Here is a 19,918-nt window from a genome sequence, read left to right as displayed (position 1 = left end):
GCATTGTATTCTTCACCTGACATAATTAGGAACATTAAATCCAGACGTTTGAAATGGGTAGGGCATATAGCACGTATGGGCGAATCCAGAAATGCATATAGAGTGTTAGTTGGGAAGTCGGAGGGAAAAAGACCTTTAGGGAGGCCGAGACGTAGATGGGAAGATAATATTAAAATGGATTTGAGGGAGGTGGGATGTGATGATAGAGAATGGATTAATTTTGCTCAGGATAGGGACCAATGGCGGGCTTATGTGAGGGCGGCAATGAACCTCCGGGTTCCTTAAAAGCCAGTAAGTAAGTATTATTATTATTATTATTATTATTATTATTATTATTATTATTATTATTATTATCATCATTATTATTATTATACGAACTGTCAAATGCACAAAAGTTTAACGAACATTTCACAATAAAATCAGAATTCAAACTAACGATCGTGTGAATACCGCTCTTAAAAATAGTTTAAAATCACAACATTTAACATCTACACTGCAGAACTGTCAAAACAACCTTACCAATATGTTTCACAAGTTAAATTTCATATTATTTCGGCTTCAGTTTATTACGAGGTCGGTACTAAGCGGTAGGTGTCTCTATAATAAAAATAGCATTGTTATACGAGTAATTCGAACGTGGCAGCAGTAAGCATAGAGATTATGTTCAAGGAGGGGAGGAGGACTATGCCTTATGTCGACATAGATTTTGTTACTCTAACAGTGAAAAATTAGAGAAGAGAAAACGATTATGGATAAAAATTATTCAGAACTAAATATGTAATTTTTTTTAGTTCAAGGGTGGGGGGGGGTAAACCCGGTAACCCTCCCCTTGCGTACGGCACTGATTGTTCAATAATTATATTAGGCTTTAGGCCTACTTTTTAGCTAACATACATTTTATTATAATTAGCGTCAATTTGATTAATTCGGTATTCGAAATTAATAATGTTAATAAACCGAAACTTGGACCTACCACTTTCACTTTCTTGCTGTACCAAATAGTTGGTAGAAATCGAATCTCGAGCCGTTTGATAAAAAAAGCAGTCACCTGACTGATCGACATCTGAAAAGTTACTGCACTTGAAATCCTTTGCAGTCCTCTCTCGGTTGACAGTTCTCTATCATCACTGTACTGGAACCACGCACGTGCTTCACACTGTAGTTGAAGTCGTTCATAGGTTGGCAACGATGCCACCACGAACCTTCACCATCAGCTGTTATCTGTCTGACTTGCAGCACGCAAGCGACCTTCAAATAACGATCTCGTCGCGTCGCGTCGTACGCAGCACAGCATAGAAAACAACGATAAGAGTTGTTCTTAGCTTAGACACTGAGATTCATACTATATAATCAGGGCAGGTATTTATGGAGATAAATGTCATCATTTGTGCTTTTTAATACCATGTTTTTTTTAATGGGTTATTTTACGACATTGTATCAACATCTCAGTTTATTTAGCATCTGAATGAAATGAAGGTGAAAATGCCGGTGAAATGAGTCTAGGGTTCAGCATCAATAGTTACCCAGCATTTGCTCATATTATGTTGAGGGAGAACCCCGGAAAAACCTCAAACAATTAACTTGCCACGACCGGGATTTGAACCCGGGCCACCTGGTTAAGCGATCAGACGCGCTAATCGTTACTGCACAGATGTGGACAATACCATTATGTATTGTGGGATCCTATCACCACGGCATGGAGCGTCCTCAGGTTGTGATAGAGAAAACGGCCTCCAGATATGGACGCTAGCTGCAAATATATTGAATAAGCAGTCGTGGACAGTCGATAAGGCGTGGTCCTCCAGCTAGGGGATAGGGCGAAGAGATAACAACCCATCACCGTAAAAAAAAAAGAGCTTGTTACGAAACCCCAGCATAAAGAAAGTCACACAACGCATTACTACAGGCATTGCATTCTTCACCTAACATAATTAGGGACATTAAATCCAGACGTTTGAGGTAGGCAGGGCATGCAGCACGTTCGGGGGAATTCAAAAATGCATATAGAGTGTTAGTTGGGAGACTGACGGAAAAAGACCTTTAGAGAGGCCGAAACGTAAATGACAGGATAATATTAAAATGGTAAGAAACTTATAGTGGTGCTAAGTGAACTAGCTAGCTGAAAGTGGAAACATAGCGAAGGAGGGAAGCTTCTCAGTCCGCTTTCTTCTTGCCCTTACGCGCGTGTAGGTTTCACGAGATAACGAATGACCTATACAAGTGTAGAGAGTGAAACTTACTTGTGTATGTATATTGGTAGACATAAGTCCGTCACTGAAGGTTTTATCTGTAACTCTCCGCACTCGTCCGCAGTACTGTGAAGTCTGGCCTCTAAATCATGTGCCTGTTCCGCCAACACATGTCGCGTGAAAAGCTTCTATTGAAATTTATGTTTGATTACTTAAAGACTGAGGGGTGGTTTGTTGGAAGTAAATAACGAAATAACGAAGATCTTTTATGTATTATTATTATTATTATTATTATTATTATTATTATTATTATTATTATTATTATTATTTCCAGAGAGCTTTTGTTGACTTCAGGTTAATTCCTTCCACTTCTTCTTCTTCTTCTTCTTCTTCTTCTTCTTCTTCTTCTTCTTAAAAGTGTGGACGTCCTCCGAAAGAATTTAAAAAATTGAGAGAAATAAGAGGAAGAAAATTTAAAATCTGCGGAAGATTATGGGTGCTGCGTAGATTTCATACGGCATAATGATGAATTTGAGGGCTAAGATGACGAAAATTTAGCGAAAATATTAAAAGAAATTATTACAGTAACACCCCACAGACTTTAAGAATACATTCATTCATTCATTCATTCATTCATTCATTCATTCATTCATTCATTCATTCATTCATTCATTCATTCATTCACAGTGTTCTGCCCAAGGGCAGGTCTTTCACTGCAAACCAGCATTCTCCAGTCTTTCCTATTTTCTGCCTTCCTCTTTGTCTCCTCATAAGATCCATATATCTTAATGTCGTCTATCATCTGATATTTTCTTCTGCTTCTGTGCTTTTAAAGAATGAAACAAACTACGAAAGTAATGGAAGAAGAATCGTTATCAATAATAATAAGTACATAAAAAATTACAAAAATATCAATACTAGCCCTATATGCCACCCACAGCACATAAAACCTGTGGAAAGGTTTCTTTCTTTCAAAGAAGAAAACAACCGCACGACTAACGGTCTGAGCGAGGTTCTAAAACAGTCTATCATCTTTCAATTTAGAAAATAAACTCATAGCTCGAGCATATGATGGTGCTGCAATATTGAATGGTAGTTTTAGTTGTATTGTGCTGAACTAATTTTTAAACAGAAACAATAATTAACTAAAATTAAATAAAAATTCTTAGTGCATTATTTAACGTATACCGCAAAATTTGTGAAATATCTGGCCCCACCAACAAAAATGATCACGAGCCGCCACTGCCTATACATGTAAATTCTATTACTTATTTGTACTAAATTATATTAGAGTATGTGCATTTTTACACATATCGTTATGAAGTTTGTGGCAAAGCACAGGAATTTTTCTAAAAGAAATAAAGGATGCATTTTCCTATTCACGACGGTGTTGAGTAGGCTATTTACATCTGCGAAGTGGGTCTTGGAAGCACTGAATAGCTCCATCGTTGTATGTTGTTGTTGTTGTTTAGTCAACTGTCCGAAGACAGGTCTGAACCGCACAAGTGATACGAAGAAGGTATGGCCATACCACTTATGAGACAATTAGACCAGGAGATAATGGGGTAGGGTGGCCAGTTCCTTTCCCCCTCCATTGCATACATCGCCGACTAGCTACACATCGTTGTATATGCAGACAAATTAAAATAGTCTACAGAATTGTTTAAAGATTACAATTTAAACACTATCGCGCCTCTCGTTAACAATCAAATTATATACCTTGAGAAAAATACCGTACTTTACATTCTGCATTTCACAGGCAACCTTATTGTTCGCAGACAAGAGATAGAACATTTAGCAAAAATAGTGTTTATAAGTTTTAGAACATTATTTCCAGATTTCAATTAACTTTTCGATATATATCAGGGTTTAAGCCACAGTCGCATTTTGCTACTCGACTTCTGAAAATGCAACAAACTTTGAATGTAAATGTGCAAAAATGCGACAACCATATTGAACTTGAGCTGTGTTTCAACTCATAGGAATTTGAATGAAATGCTAATGGCAATGTTCAAAAAGGTATTGGGCAATAAATGTTGAGGAATTTATTTCAAAGAGTTGGTGCAATTAATGTAAGTTAAGCGAACAATTTATTATAATTGATTTATATAATTCAAACGCATACTGTAATTTTATTACATTCCATTTTGTTGTATTCTTCCTTACGTTTTCCCTATTAACTATTTGACAAATAGTATTTGTACTAACTGAGTTGCTTTTATTATATTCCAATCTTTAGATTTGTATTTTACTTTCTTTTTTTATATTATAGTATTATTTTCATGTTGTTTAGTGTTGATTTTGTTATGCTATTATTTTTTTGTAATATGTTAGTAGTTTTGTTAAATTTTCATTGCTTGTATGCTTTGTGACCTGGTAGAGTGAAACTCTGCTAATATAAATAAATAAAATTATTATTATTATTATTATTAAATTGTGAACGAGGGTTTAGTTGCAAGAATCTTGTAAAAATTGGAATTAAAAACCGCCTTTCAGTAAAAAGAGTAAGCACTCTGCTAACAATAAATCTTGAAGGACCTACTAGTAAAGAATTTTAATGTTTAGAGTGCCCATAAAATAACGTATTTTAATGTTATGTAAATTGAACAGTAATTGATTCTAAACATACCTACATCCAACATCTAATGATTTACTTACACAAGTATATCTAAGGGTGTGATAAGATGTATTGAAATTAATAAAACTCCAAGAAACAAATTACATAACTTTTTGATTCTGCATACTTTATTAATTTTATCTTTCTGCAGAATTACAGTATTTATATTGCACGAGCATTTCGCAATTTGCACAAATATAATTTTTCATTTGTTCATTTTTGCGACAATTATTTATTTTCTAGCTTAAACCCTATAAATGTAACATAACAAAATACAGCACCTTCACAACCAGTAAAAAAAGAGAATTGGAACTACCATCATTTTGCTTTACTTCATTACGATTGCTATTAGTTGAAATAGCAAAGCTTGAGTGAAATCCAAGTGAAAAATAGCTAACCAGTGGTGGAAATAATTTAAAAAAATTCAGGATATAAAATTTACTATAAAACGACAAAATAGTGATAATTCACAATTATGTTTATATTTCGCTATTACGGTCCCATTTCGCAATTTATCGAATTGTTTTATGTAAAAACTATTAATTATAAGCTCTTCATAATCATAAATGATGATAAGGAGCGAGTAACCATTGGATAACGTTGTGAATAGAGTTCGAGAAAGCCTATGGAAAAGAGAAGAAGACAATATTATCTAACAACACATTAATGAATGTAGGCCTGGGAGAAACACTACATAACGCACATATAAAATACTGTACATTTTAATCCATACAGAAATTGGGGAAATGAGGTGGAAGCGAAGATGTGAAGAGAGAGAGGAAGTAAATCTGTTATGGCCTTGATCCGAACCACTTCCGTATCATTTCAAGCAAAACGTGACAGAACTGGGTCGATGTGTCGCAGGAAAGTAGTCGGTTAGTTAATTCCAAGCTAAGCGGACATTGCTGGCATACTGTAGTTTGAGCTAGTAGGCGTGTACGTCGCGATTGGTTTCTGTTTCCGGTAACAAAATGCGCGCGGATGGGTAGGGAAATAAACCAGAAGTCACGTCACGACTTTATGTTGCTTATTAGTTTTTGACAGAAACCTTCCCGGAGCTCTCAAACTTTATTCAGTTCAGTTAACTCGATTATGTTACCTAACAACCAACGAAAATTGCCTGTCATTTCGTTGCTCGTTATATTTTGTCAATTACTAGTTTTCTCTTAGACTATTCCTAGTCTCATTAAGTTATCTACCGTTAGTTTTTGTTTATAATTCTAGTACACATACAATAGGTAAAAAAAAATAACAAGGTAATATATTTACAGTGTGGAAGGGAATATATCAGTACCGGTAGCGGTCTGTGATCGAAATCCTCGGTGAGGCCAGATGCAACTAGTTTAAGTGCCTCCGATAGGAAATGTTTATTCATGATATTAATTATTATTGTTATTATATTATTATTAATATTATTATTGTTATTATTATTGCTATTATTATTATTATTATTATTATTATTATTAATAATGAAAAATAACCAAATAAGCTGTTATGCTGTGAGTTTCAGTGGTTGTTTCAGTGTGATGAAGCAACCTATATTATCTGCTGAAATTCCCCTTTCTTTCTTTTCTTTTTATTTTTTTCCTTTGACAGCAACAAACAAGGCCAACAGAAAAGTTTATATTGCACCACACTACCACTTAACCATTTATTTTGCCCGTACCAGGATGCAATAGAAACTCGCGTTTTAAGACTATCAATGAGAAAAATTGTCAGCGATGGCTAGGTATGCCTGTAGGCTTTATCTTTATTTAAAACTTTCCTTCTTTTAATATTATTTATTCTCGAAAAAAGACATTCTAACAGTGAATTAACTACACCAGCATTTTTTTCTCGCATTTGTTTCTGTTTATATTTTCCCGAAATGCATAACAACATTGGCCCAGATTCACTTCTGTACTACGAAGTATAATAGTACAACACAAGTCATAAACTAAGACATAAGGGGAGAGAATAGTGTGAGTCTCAGCCTACCAAAGAGCTGGAATTTTTGTTATTTATGGCCTATTTAGGAAGACAAGTCACCACTGCTATTCCCACCCCACTCTACTCTTGAGACCGGTCCACGGATGGGAGGAGTGAAAGCTGACCAGGCCACGAGGCCAGACGAATTGTGCCTCAGCTACACCATTTCAAGCGCAGCCTCAAAGCCCGCGAAAACATACGAAATGCAGAAGCCAAACCCTACACGAGCGATCCTGGCCTCAGGAACAAATTTTACCGCAAAACAGGTCTACATACATCACAAAGTTTTCAAATGCTTCTACAGCGATATATGTTTCATTCAAATAACTAATACATTATATAAAAACACAAAATTTGATTTCAGTTAAGCAAAGTGACTGAGGCCTGGCCTCACTTGTTTCAGTCAATCAGCCGCCACTGGAACATATTACATTCCTTCTCAGGCATAGTTCCAGCAAGTAATACAAACAAAAAGTATTAGGACCTAATTAAATTTTGTTCCCTTGCAAGTGTTTTTTTTTTATTTAAGAAAATACCTTTTCGTGTTCAAATTTTGTTTGTGAATTCTATGAAATTATTTAAAATAAGAATCTTTTTCTAGGACAATGTACAGTAAATTATTTATGTTCATGATTTAAGTTACATAGTCATAAACACTACTACAGATAATAGATTCATCGCAAAAAAAAAGAGAAAGAAATAATTGCAAATTTCTCTCCTGAACTATGAAGTAATTCATTCAGTCATTCATTCATTCATTCATTCATTCATTCATTCATTCATTCATTCATTCATTCATTCATTCATTCATTCATTCGTAGTGTTCTGCCCAAATGCAGATCGATCTTTCAGTGCAAACTCAACGTTAGAGCTCGGCAATTATAACAAGAACGCTAATTTTTAGAGTCTTATCTCAGGCTCAATTCATCTTAGAAGAATTACATTTTTTTCTTCTTCATTCATTCATAGTGTTCTGCCCAATGGCAGGTCTTTCAGTGCAAACCCAGCATTCTCCAGTCTTTTCTATTTTCTGCATTTTTCTTAGTCTCCTCATATGATCCATATACTGTATCTTAATGTCGTCTATCATCTGATATCTTATTCTGACCCGAACTCTTCTCCCATTCACTACTTCTTCCTGTTAGAATATAATTTGGCTCATTGGATAAAATTATACTTACTTACTTACTGGCTTTTAAGGAACCCGGAGGTTCATTGCCGCCCTCACATAAGCCCGCCATTGGTCCCTATCCTGAGCAAGATTAATCCAGTCTCTATCATCATATCTCACCTCCCTCAAATCCATTTTAATATTATCTTCCCATCTACGTGGATAAAATTATGGCAATTTTAAATAAAGGATGTTCAATTCGTATGAGTTTATTAATTAGATTCTTTGTAATAAAGGTCCTTCTGAAATGTTTGTAATTTTTATTTTCTTTTTGCAACAAAAACATGTTAACAATAATTTTTATGTTAAATTTTAACGTACCTTGTTAACATGTTTCGACCTATTTTGGGTCATCTTCAGAACTGGTGGTTGTTGGTCTTGGCGCCTCTTGTTTCCTGTGAGGGTGTGTTCGTCGTGGTTAAAGTGTATGTGGTGTGATGTTTTTATGGCTTTTATCCGTTCCGACCTATGTTTGTGTATTAAAATGACTTTTATTGTCTTGATTATACATCTTGATTACACAACTTTTAACACTTTATCACTTCGGAATATGTATGATAAGAACTTTCTTGTGTTAAATTTTAACGTACTTTGTTAATACGTTAAAATTTAACACAAGAAAGTTCTTATCATAGATATTCCGAAGTGATACAGTGTTAAAAGTTGTGTAATCAAGATGAATAATTTTTAACACAAAAAAATAAGAAATGGCAAATATTTGTTCTACGTTTCAACATGGTAAATATAGTATAATAATCCGCATATTTTATTTTTAATTTATTTATGCTGCTTAATTTAAATACGGCTCTTTGTAAATTACCGGTACCTTCAGCACTAGACATAATTTCTTGATCGTCAGCAAAGATGTCTTGTCTAAAAGTCCATTCTTGATTTTAAAATGTGTTTATAAGTCAACCTCTCACTTCTTACAGGATTGTTTTCGATCTCTGATAACGAATTTGAATGACATCATGTGCGTCAGGAATCGTACCAACATGTTAACATCACTTAACTATCCTTGGCATCGAAAAGGGTTGTTATGTATCCCTCCTAAAAGGCTCGATTTTCTTGGGAATTTCTGCTGTGAATCTCCGTGCACTCTGACTATGAGATCACTCACTACTGGTCTGTCACCTCGCGCCACAGTTCAGCTGTCATGTGACTCCTCACGCACATGATGTCATTCAAATTCGTTATCAGAGGTCGGAAACAACCCTGTACATCACACTAAATCGTAAGCTCTTTCTGTGTTTCACTTTTCTCCTTTAATTATTATTTGTTACTATCTTTCCACCAACATTTTTCTCTTGTCTTATTTTATTCTTTTTACTTTTTCTCTTTTTATCCGATTTTCTCATTTCTTGTAAACTTCTTTCTTATATCTACCTTTCTTTCCGTTTATTTTTCTTCTTTGTCCTTACATTCTTCTTTATTCCTCTCATTTCTCTTTTTTCATTTATCTTTTTACGTAACTTCTTCTTCTTTGCCTGCCTGTTTCTTTCTCTCTTTTCCCTCTTGATTTTTACCTAATTCTGTGTTCCTTTTTCTTCTCTCATTCTTGCATTCACTCATTCCTCTCTTTCTTCCTTCCTCTACATATACTCTACATATACGCATGGACTCATTACTTCTTTCCTTCCTTTCTTTCTCCATCCTCCTTATTGACTGGTAAGTTCTGGAGGGGTCGTAAGTTACTATGTAATATGGAGGTTCACATTTTCTCGTATGGCTCAAAGACTGCAAATAAGGGGTAGATGTATGCAGGCCTATCCAGGTACTATCACAGTCTAGTATATACAGTCACGAGCTCAATACGTAGTAAATATGCATCCATAGATAGTTGCTAACCACTAGGATCGCTACTATCGCCTCATTACAGACAATGCAAAATAGTACCGGCACAGTCTATTGTTCCTAGCAGCCTCATAACCAGGGAACGGATTTATATGGACTAAAAATATATGAAATATGTAAATATATATGTAGTTATTTTTACCAAAATATGGAATTAAATATGGATTTTTACCAAAATATGGAATTAAATATGGACTTAAAATTATAAAAAAATGACTATGTACGTTAAATATTGGTACATTTTAATCAAACTAAACAAAAAATATAATGGACGTACCTTATCTTCCAATGTAGTTTCAACAAAACACAATTTTTATTGTCTGTTACCATAACAATAGGTTACAAACATTTCTTTCAAGTGCTGAAAAGTGAATCTTCTTCTATTGTCTCTGAGGATAGATTTATACTGACTAAAAGAGCGTTCGACGTCACAAGAAGTAACTGGTACATAATTCAATTTCACAATGTCTGCTGGGGATAAGTCCAAGTTAATCTTCACTGTTGATTCACCACTCATCACAGCAACAACCTTTTGTAGTTCTTCATATCCAGGGTTTTTTGAAAGTACAGTGTCCACCTTAGCTCTTACTGCATCTGCAACTTTACCTCTACCACGATTCAGTTGTTCCACAGTACTATTTATAATTTCAAAACTTTCAGATAGTGAAAGGTGCCTATTTTGGAGACTTTTGAGCGTTTTTATGATGCATGAAAATGTATGCTGAATGTGAGCTAAGTCATTCTTCACACTTATGTCACAGGTAACTGTTTTCGCAGTATCAATTGAGACTGCATCTTCAGAGTCCAATGCAAGGAGAACATTGTTAATAGAGTCTATATGTTCGGCATAATATTCAACTGCTTCTAGCCATGTACCCCATCTAGTTAAAATTGGCTTTGGTGGCAATGGAATTTCAGGGTACATTTCTTTCAACACGTTAACTCTACTGGGAGCTTTGAGAAATACTTTTTTCACTGATGAAATCAACAAATCTACTTTAGGGAAATTGTCTCTGACCACTTCTGCCACACGATGAAATGCATGCGCCACACAAGTAAAATGAGTCAATTTAGGATATACAACAGATAATGCTTGTCCAGCTTTGACCATATAAGGGGCAGCATCGCTAATAAAGAATAACACATTATCGTACATAATACCCTTTGGCCACAGGATACCCATAGCTTCGTTGAACAGTTTAACTATAGTTTTGTTATTGCACTTTTCTAGAACATCACAATGTAAAAGAATTCGTTCAGAATATTGTTCACTTAACAAACCGATAACTACATTACCAACAAGTCTACCTTCTTTGTCGGGAGTCTCATCAATGGAAACCCAAATTGAACTATCTTTAATTTCATCTCTTATCTTCTGTATTGTCTCATCGTAGATGGATGGAGCATACGTCTTCCTAAGTGTTGACTCATCCGGGATTGTATGTTGAGTATATTTTTCAAGGAATTCCCTGAAGACCTTATTCTTTAGTTTGTAGAGAGGAATATCAGCAGAGATGAGAGAACGGCACAGGTCGATGTTAAACTCAGATCTTACATTCGATGTTGTTGGTTGTGTTAAAAACAATTGTCTCTGCTTGGAATTTAGTTGTCTGTTGGCCTGATGTTTACTAGTTGTAATGTGTTGTTGCACCAGGAACTTTTGTGTAGATGATACTGCACACTGACACAAATTACAAAATAATATTTTATTGTCAGTTGATAAACCATCTTCTTTAAATTCTGAAATGTAACTTGTTAGTTTTGATTTTAAATTGACTGAATGACGTACTTTTGGCATATTTACCGTCTTTATAGTATGATTTACAAAACTGAACCTATGTGTACTCTGACTGGCATTTAACTGTTGAGCTGCACAACTGAAGTCTGTTAAAAATTTTAAATTAAATTAATACAGTTTTGTAACTTACTTTCCCATTGTTGATAGGACTGCTAATTTTCAAATAACTCTGATGTTAAAGGGATTACTGAACATGTGTTTAAATCTCTATTGTTGAAATGTATTTTTAAAAGTTAATGGAATTTTGTTTTGTTTTATTGTTAAACCTAATATAATATGGACTGTTTTATATGAAATATGGAAAATATATGGAAATTAACGAAAATATGTACTAAACTCTAAAATATGGAAAAATATGGAAAATAAAAGTAGGATTTTTCAACCCTACACATTGTGAAACATAAAGATAATGCAAAATATAAATTATATTAGCTTTATAAGTAAATATGTATTTACATATAAATCCTTTCCCTGCTCATAACTCAAGCTTCGTGACTGTATATACTAGACTGTGGTTTTATAATTATTTCCTGCTTGTTGTGTTATTGACATGAATAAAAGAAATAGATAATCTCTTTGGCAATATTTCGACAAAAAGGTAGATAACTCAGCCTTATGTCTGCTTTATAAAAGAGACTTTAAATGTAAAAAAAGACAATATGATACTTCAAATTTTTGTGACCAGTTTGGAACGAAAACAGTTGCTAATATTAAAATTATGAATCCAGATGAACTTGTAACCTACAAATTTCTGTAAATTAACCGCAATTAATTGTCATTAAATCCGTGAAATTATTTAACTTTAAGGGTGATAAAAGACAAATACATGCTGTAATGATGAAAATATATTCCTTATTTATTTCACGTGAACAACTTCACCGAAAATAAATGAAACTACCAAATGAATTTATTTGATAATAAATTTCAGCTATCGAAATGGATTCGATAGTGCCCGTCACTAATTTAGAGTGTAAGACAGTGGCCTGCATGTTCCGTGCTCTGTGACGTCATACCACGGAGCCGCCACGCTCTTTGCTCGGCAAACTCTGCATACTGAGCAGGGCGTGGAGAGAAGGTTCAACTGAACAGTGGCGGTACGACGCCTATGCACTGACAGAATGCGATCCGTTCTTCTGAGATAGTATGGGACCAGCACAGTTATAACACATTTGTACGAAAACAAAACTGTACAACTGTGTTAAATGAGTGTAACAAAATATTTTGGTTTATAATAAATTTAATGTACTAACATTAACATGAAATTCATAATACAGGCAGCTGCAGAAACGTTCTCATATATAAATGAGGCTCCGAAACTGCTATAAACATACAAATATAGAAATAAATACTTTAAACCAGTGATCGGCAGAATCAGTGTCTGTGACATCATACCTCAGAGCAATCGTGCTCTCTTTTAAGAACATCGCCATTCAGAGCTCTGAGGGCGAAGAATAGCTGATAAGCTTCAATACTGAAGTCTACAATGACGACCTGGCCTACATCTAATTTCGTGCATATGATTATTTTATACAATTTGGTCGTTTTTGTTTCCTTTACGAGACAAAATTGATTTTTGTATGTAAAATTCCTTAGCGTATTTTGGGAAAGCCATTGATTTAATTCTCAATATGCTCAATCGGTTTAAGAAAGCAGTGTATTATGATAACAAATGATTGAAATAATTTTAGTTTTGTCCTTTAAATGTGTACAGTAGCGTGCAAATTAATCCGAACACGACATGTTTTTACATTTTCTGTCATTGTTGGCCTCACAGCTGCTCATACCGCTTTAATTGATATCTGTAGTACGTGTAATTCCATTGTTGAAGGTCTGTCATTATTTTTTTTATAATATGTAACATTTTGCCTGTCGTTTTGCACTTATAAGCATTTCAGTTGTGTTGAAGACTTAATACTGCAATCCTGTGTACATTCTGTCGTCTTCACAAATGGATACAACTCCACGAAAACGGTCTAAAATTATAACATTAGCAGAGCATTCTTCTATGACATAGAGGCAAATTGCTGCAGAATGTCACATCGGTTTGGCTACTGTTAATTCGATCATAAAACGATACAGGGAGACTGGATCCATCACACCCCAGAAAAAAGGAAACTGTGGCCGGAAAAGGAAGACTTCACCTGCAGATGATCGTTTAATTGTCAGGAAAAGTAAATTAAATCCTAGACTAACTGCTGTCGACTTAACCCGCGAGTTAATGGCTACCACTGGGGGGAATATTCACGTCACAACAGTGCGGCGTAGGCTTTTGGAAGCTGGACGAAGGGCTCGTAAGCCTATTAAGAAGCAACTGCTAACCCCTGTTATGTGCAAAAAAAAAACACTTAATGTGGGCAAAATTACATCAACACTGGACAGTGAATGACTGGAAGAATATACTTTTTTCCGATGAGTCTCATTTCGAGGTCCACGGCCACCGTGTTTCTTACGTACGGAAAGTATCCGAAAAAGTAACAGCAGCTCATCTCCAGCAAGCACCCAAATACCCCCCTAAAGTAATGTTTTGTGGTTGTTTTACACATGAAGGCCCTGGAGCATTAATACATATCGAGGGAATGATGAATTCTGACAAATATATTCACTTATTGGAAACCAGAATCGTACCTCAGCTGCAAAAATCATTTCCGGATGGCAGAGGTGTGTTCCAACAAGACCTGGCACCATGCCATACGTCTCGAAAAACTACAGAATTCTTCAACAAGAAGAATATTCAGGTACTCCTCTGGCCATTCTACTCACCCGACATCAACCCCATTCAGAACTTGTGGTCAATATGCAAAAGAAGAATGCAAAAAATGGATTGTTCTACAAAGGAGAAGATGATTTCTGCCCTCATTGGTGTATGGTTTCGCGATGAAGAAATGAAGACTATTTGTGGGAAATTAGTGGAATCCATGCCAAATCGTCTCAGAGCTGTTATTAGGAACAAGGGAGGCCACATAGATTACTCAGGTATGTCTTAGATCCTTTTTTGTATCCTGTTTGAGTGCTTTTGCATAAGTAATTACGTTGTTCGCACTAATTTGCACGCTACTGTATAAATTTGATCCGAAGAAATGTAACTTTTCGTTCAGCAAAAGAAAATTTACAATGTTACAATTGTTCGGATCAAATTTCTGCACATTTAAAAGACAAAACTAAAATTCTTTCAATCAAATTATCAATCATAATACACCGCTCTTTTAAAATGACTCAGCATATTGGGAATTAAACCAATGACTTTCACGAAAATCCTATGAAATATTTCATATACAATAATTTTTATCTCGATAAGGAAGTAAAAACGAGCAAAATTGTATTTAACTTGTTCGTTTGAAATAGTTCAAAGAATAAGCCCCTGAAATTAATGACATTACGTACGGGTCATCCTGTATAGATACAATACAACGTATAAATAAAATTAGAACTTAACCAATTCCCCTGAACCACTTATTACACAACTGTAATAGCTTGCCGCGGCGCGATTTCTGAGCTCCTCTTCAAGTGCTCATCTAGTGTGACCTTGCTCCGACGTCACAAATGCACAATCTGCCGACCACTGGTGTACGAGGAGTGACTCGGGGAATAATCTGTTCAGACATCATTTTTTTCCATCACATTCTAGTTTCACTCGTCCTGAAACTCTTAATTCTCTAAGAAGCAACGAATTAATCTATTCTTGGTTCGAGAGTGAATATGGATTTCGAAATCCCTGATAGTCGCATTCTCTTTTGATGACATTATTTTCGAAACGAGTGTCTGTAAGTTCTGTCAACACCCTGTATCTGGTCAGTAGCACCAGCGGACTGTTCCACTTTTAAATCGAAGTCGTCGTCGGTGTTGAAACTGCCATGCAAGCAATGAGGAAGATCACGAACGTTTACTCCCTGATTTCACACGACTTGAAAGTACTGTACAGCCAACAGATGACGTCTGATTGCGCCACCGAAGTTTCTACACACAAGTCGAGTCACTCCTGTCGCTTGTCGAGAGATGTTCAGACAGCTTACAAGCAAACATTCTCATGGGGGCAGATAAAAAAGTTAATATTTTCTTCCACCATGTTAATGTGAAAACAAATGCTTATACTAATTTTGACCACTCGAGCGCAATTACGAGGGCCGCCCAGAAAGTAAGTTTTGCTGGAACCGTTTACAGAAAGAAAACACAATTTCATGGAAAGATTTTTTGGAACAGGTACAGCAATTGTTGAGCTATTTTTCAACATATTCCCCACCTGAATTGAGTCATTTTTCATACCATGGGATCAACGTTTGTATCCCTGTGTCGTAGAAGTCTGCCGCCTGGGATCGGAACCAGTGTGTGACAGCCGTCTTCTCTTCTCTGTTGATCCCATGATATGACAAATATCTCAATTCCGGTGGGAAATATGTTGAAAAATAGCTCAACAATTGCTATATCTGTCCCAATAAAAGATCTTTCCATGAAATTGTGTAAACGGTCTCAGGGAAACTAAATTTCAAGACGGCCCTTGTAATCTCGCTCGAGTGGCCAAAATTTGTGTAAACACTTGTTTTGACATTATTAACATGGTGGAAGAAAAAAATAACTTTTTTATCCGCCAAGAGTATCAATCGATACCGATATACTCAAGTGTCAAGGGTATCGGGAACACAACTCTAGTTTTTGCGCAGTAAGTCAGTTGATATGGAAAATATTGCTTGCTTATTTTCTCAGTGTCTATGGCGATCTTTGTCACCCGATAAGATAGGGTTTCCGCATACCAACTAGATATAACATTTTCTCAGAAACTATTTAAGATAAAGTAATGCAATTTTTTCACACTCCTTTATTATTTATTGCATAATGAAAATTTCCCTGCAGAAACTTTGTTTTTAGGAGAATATTTAAAGAACTTTAATTTGGCAAAATGATTATATTTAAAAAAAATACTACTACATTTTGAAAATTTATTTTGAAAAAATTGAATTGAAGTTTTAAAATTCCGTCTACAGAGATTTGTTACATTTAATGTAGAGCAAATGTATACAACATTTCGTAATTAGGCTTCCTGACATTGTAAGGTATTGTAATTAAGTATCATAATAGAATCAGTCGCTGTAAATACCTGTACCAAATTTCAGATGGATAGCTAATAGTACATTATGCAACGAGCCTATAATGGTAGTAATTAAGACGCGAGTATGTTTGTTTATGAAACGAGCTCAAGCGAGTATCAATCGATATGTAAGTGACGAGCGGAACTGACCTTCTAAATTGTGAGATGTGCGCAGACGCGGAAGTATTGATTTTTTCCGAGGAACGAATGTCATTGACCTTCATATAATCTAGAGAATAACACGAAGATTAATCTTTATATAACCTGGAAATTGATTTAGAATTGAAAAACGAGATGAAAATTGAATTAATTTGAATATTATTTACAATTAACGCTAATTATTATAGTAACAGAACATAACCTTCTGCGACAGTATTGGATTTCCAGCCTCCGTGACTTTTTGCTAGTTGTCTTTCGATTGCATATCCGAGAATAATCGATACTTGCGCTTTTATAATGCTACAACGGTGATTTCTCATTGGCTGAATAACTGAACTATAATGAATAGGTGTACTTTAATGACATGCATTAAAGGACTGCTACCAGGTGTATAATTACTACATTTCGGCATGGTCGAGCATACAAAATTGTGGGATCAGTGATTAATTATATGTAACAGTGCATTTGAGCTTACATCTCTCCTTAAGATCTTTTTTTTAAAGTTCTAGGGCATTTTATTGATCATTATCAGCCATCTTTACATCATCAACATCCATCCCTAATCATTTCATTTCTCCGTCACCCTTAGCTTCCTATATTAATGAACGCGTAATGAACGCGAAGTAGACACATGCAGTATAATAATTCATCCTCTTACATGAGTATTAATTAACACGAAAATATTTGAAGTTCAAGAATAGTTGGAAAGGTTTATATGATGTTTTTATTTTTATTGCATAGTAAATTTTGTAAAATGAAATATTATAGACCAGGGGTGCTCACGGGAGGGCCCTGAAGCCTCGCCCGGGGCGAGAGGGTGTAGTAGAACTCGCTACTATGGAACTCGGCGGAGCCAGAGGGGCAAGGAGATGAGGATGTAGGATCGTCTTTCAAACAAAATATAAACAATATAAATCAATTTATTGCGTTTTACATTGGCAAAAGAAATTCCAAATAAAAAGTGTGTTTTAGGATCAGACGTAAACTTAAAATGCTAGGCATTGCATGTGTGTTTATGCCACCAGACGCGTAATATATGGAACATTCGATGTACTCGAATGCAGTCGAATCATAGATGTCAAATGCTTATCGCTTAGCTGTGATCTGTGGCTGGTTTTACACATTTTTAGAACGGAGAAAACGTTCTCACTTAAGGGGAGAGGATAGTAATTTTTAAAACTTTTTTCTTATTTGGTGTAAAATATTAATTTTTTGTATGTAGAGAGCTCATGGCTATAGCAACTCAACAAAATATAAATATTTTGAATAAATTATTTGGGAGGCAGATTTGAAAAAAAAAATGTACCCAATGCAGGATTTTACTAAACTCGATATATCTAAGCCATTTTTAAAGATAAATTCAAACACTATGTTACAATTTATTTGTAAAAGCACGCTTTACAAACTGTCTGTAACAGAAATTTGATATTAGTTCCTACATTTGTAAAATAAACAATTAAAATTTAATAACATTTTTTTTATTTTCTTTCTTGCAAACAGAGAGACTTATTTTTAAAATGAAATCAATTAGGGAAATTCCGTTACAGAGAAAAGTTTGCTAGTAGTCTAGAGAATGTGTATTCTAAATTTCATTCATATATCTTTAATAGTTCAAAAATTATATCGATTTTTGTCTGGCTATGTAGCGAAAAAAGTAAAGTTCCAGAAACAGCAATCAAAAGGGGGTGTGATTTAATAATCCAGAGCGCAGGAACTTAAAAAATGGCGTCTCAACATCAAATAAGGGCACAGATACCCATACAATGTTATACAATGTATTCCACACACACATCACAGAGTATTTTAAAGAAAAATTTGGTTTTGAAAAAAAAATGAAGTTCCGGAAACAACAAACAAAAGGGCGGTGTGATTTAAAAATCCAGAGCGCAGGAAGTTTAAAAATGGCGTTTCAACAACTGATAAGGGCACAAATACCCACAAAATATTATGCAATGCATTCTACACATATCACAGAGTATTTTAAGGAAAAAAATTGTTTTTTGAAAATTTACTCATTTTTCACCAAAAAATACCATCCTCTTCCCTTAAGTACGTAGTTCCAAACATGCCTGTGCAGACGTGGAAAACGATCAGATGAGATATCATGATAGAATGTAGTTATATCTTCAGTTATTTTGAACTTCATCTCGAGAAAGCTGTCACAATTGAGATACATTTGAAGCGTGGAGGGAATTGTGGATATATCAACGGAAAATGGGAACATGAATATTTGAAAATCCAACTGGAGGGATTCTATAACACTGAATCGTTCCTCAAATGCCTTATCTAAGTTAGTGAAAGACTCCACAAATGCAGCATATTATGAATCCGGAACATTAGACATAAATTTGCTTAGGTTTGGAAAATGAAGCAAATTGCGTTCTTGCATTTGTTGTGTCCACAAATTAAGTTTCATTCGAAATGCTTTACTTTTATTGAGAAAATCAATAATCAGGGGATCTTTACCTTGCAAGGAAATATTTAGGTTATTTAAATTATTTGTGACATCTGTCAGGAAAGCATGTCTACAACCAAGGAGGGTCGACCAAGTGGGGAAAAGCTCGAGCTAGCGCGCTGTTACGTCATCACAGCGTAATGCACCTTGCCCTGTCCTAGCTCCACGTACAGTATACGCACTGAATGCAAGTTGCCCTCTGTGAGCACGACTGTTATACACCAAATTCGATGGTTACGAAGAGATACTTCGTATCTGTAAATTTTCAGGTGAATCAAAAATTAATTTTTCCCAAATTACACAGACTTTTTACAGGCCTATATGTTTCTGCTTTGCAAGATATGCTACTCGAGGACAAAATATTAGTTAACTGTTCAATTTTGTGAACATAATAATAATAATAATAATAATAATAATAATAATAATAATAATAATAATAATGTAGTTAATCTAAACAATAATGTATTTAAACTAAACTACCACTTCAGTAGATACGAGGTATCACCACAGTCTAGTATATACAGTCACGAAGCTCAATACGTAGTAAATATGCATCCATAGATTGTTGCTAGCCACTAGGATCGCTAATATCGCCTCATTACAGACAATGCGAAATAGTACCGGCAC

This window comes from Periplaneta americana, chromosome 11 (genome assembly GCF_040183065.1).
Source record: "Periplaneta americana isolate PAMFEO1 chromosome 11, P.americana_PAMFEO1_priV1, whole genome shotgun sequence".
Taxonomy (NCBI): Eukaryota; Metazoa; Arthropoda; class Insecta; order Blattodea; family Blattidae; genus Periplaneta; species Periplaneta americana.
This window is presented reverse-complemented; position numbering follows the sequence as displayed.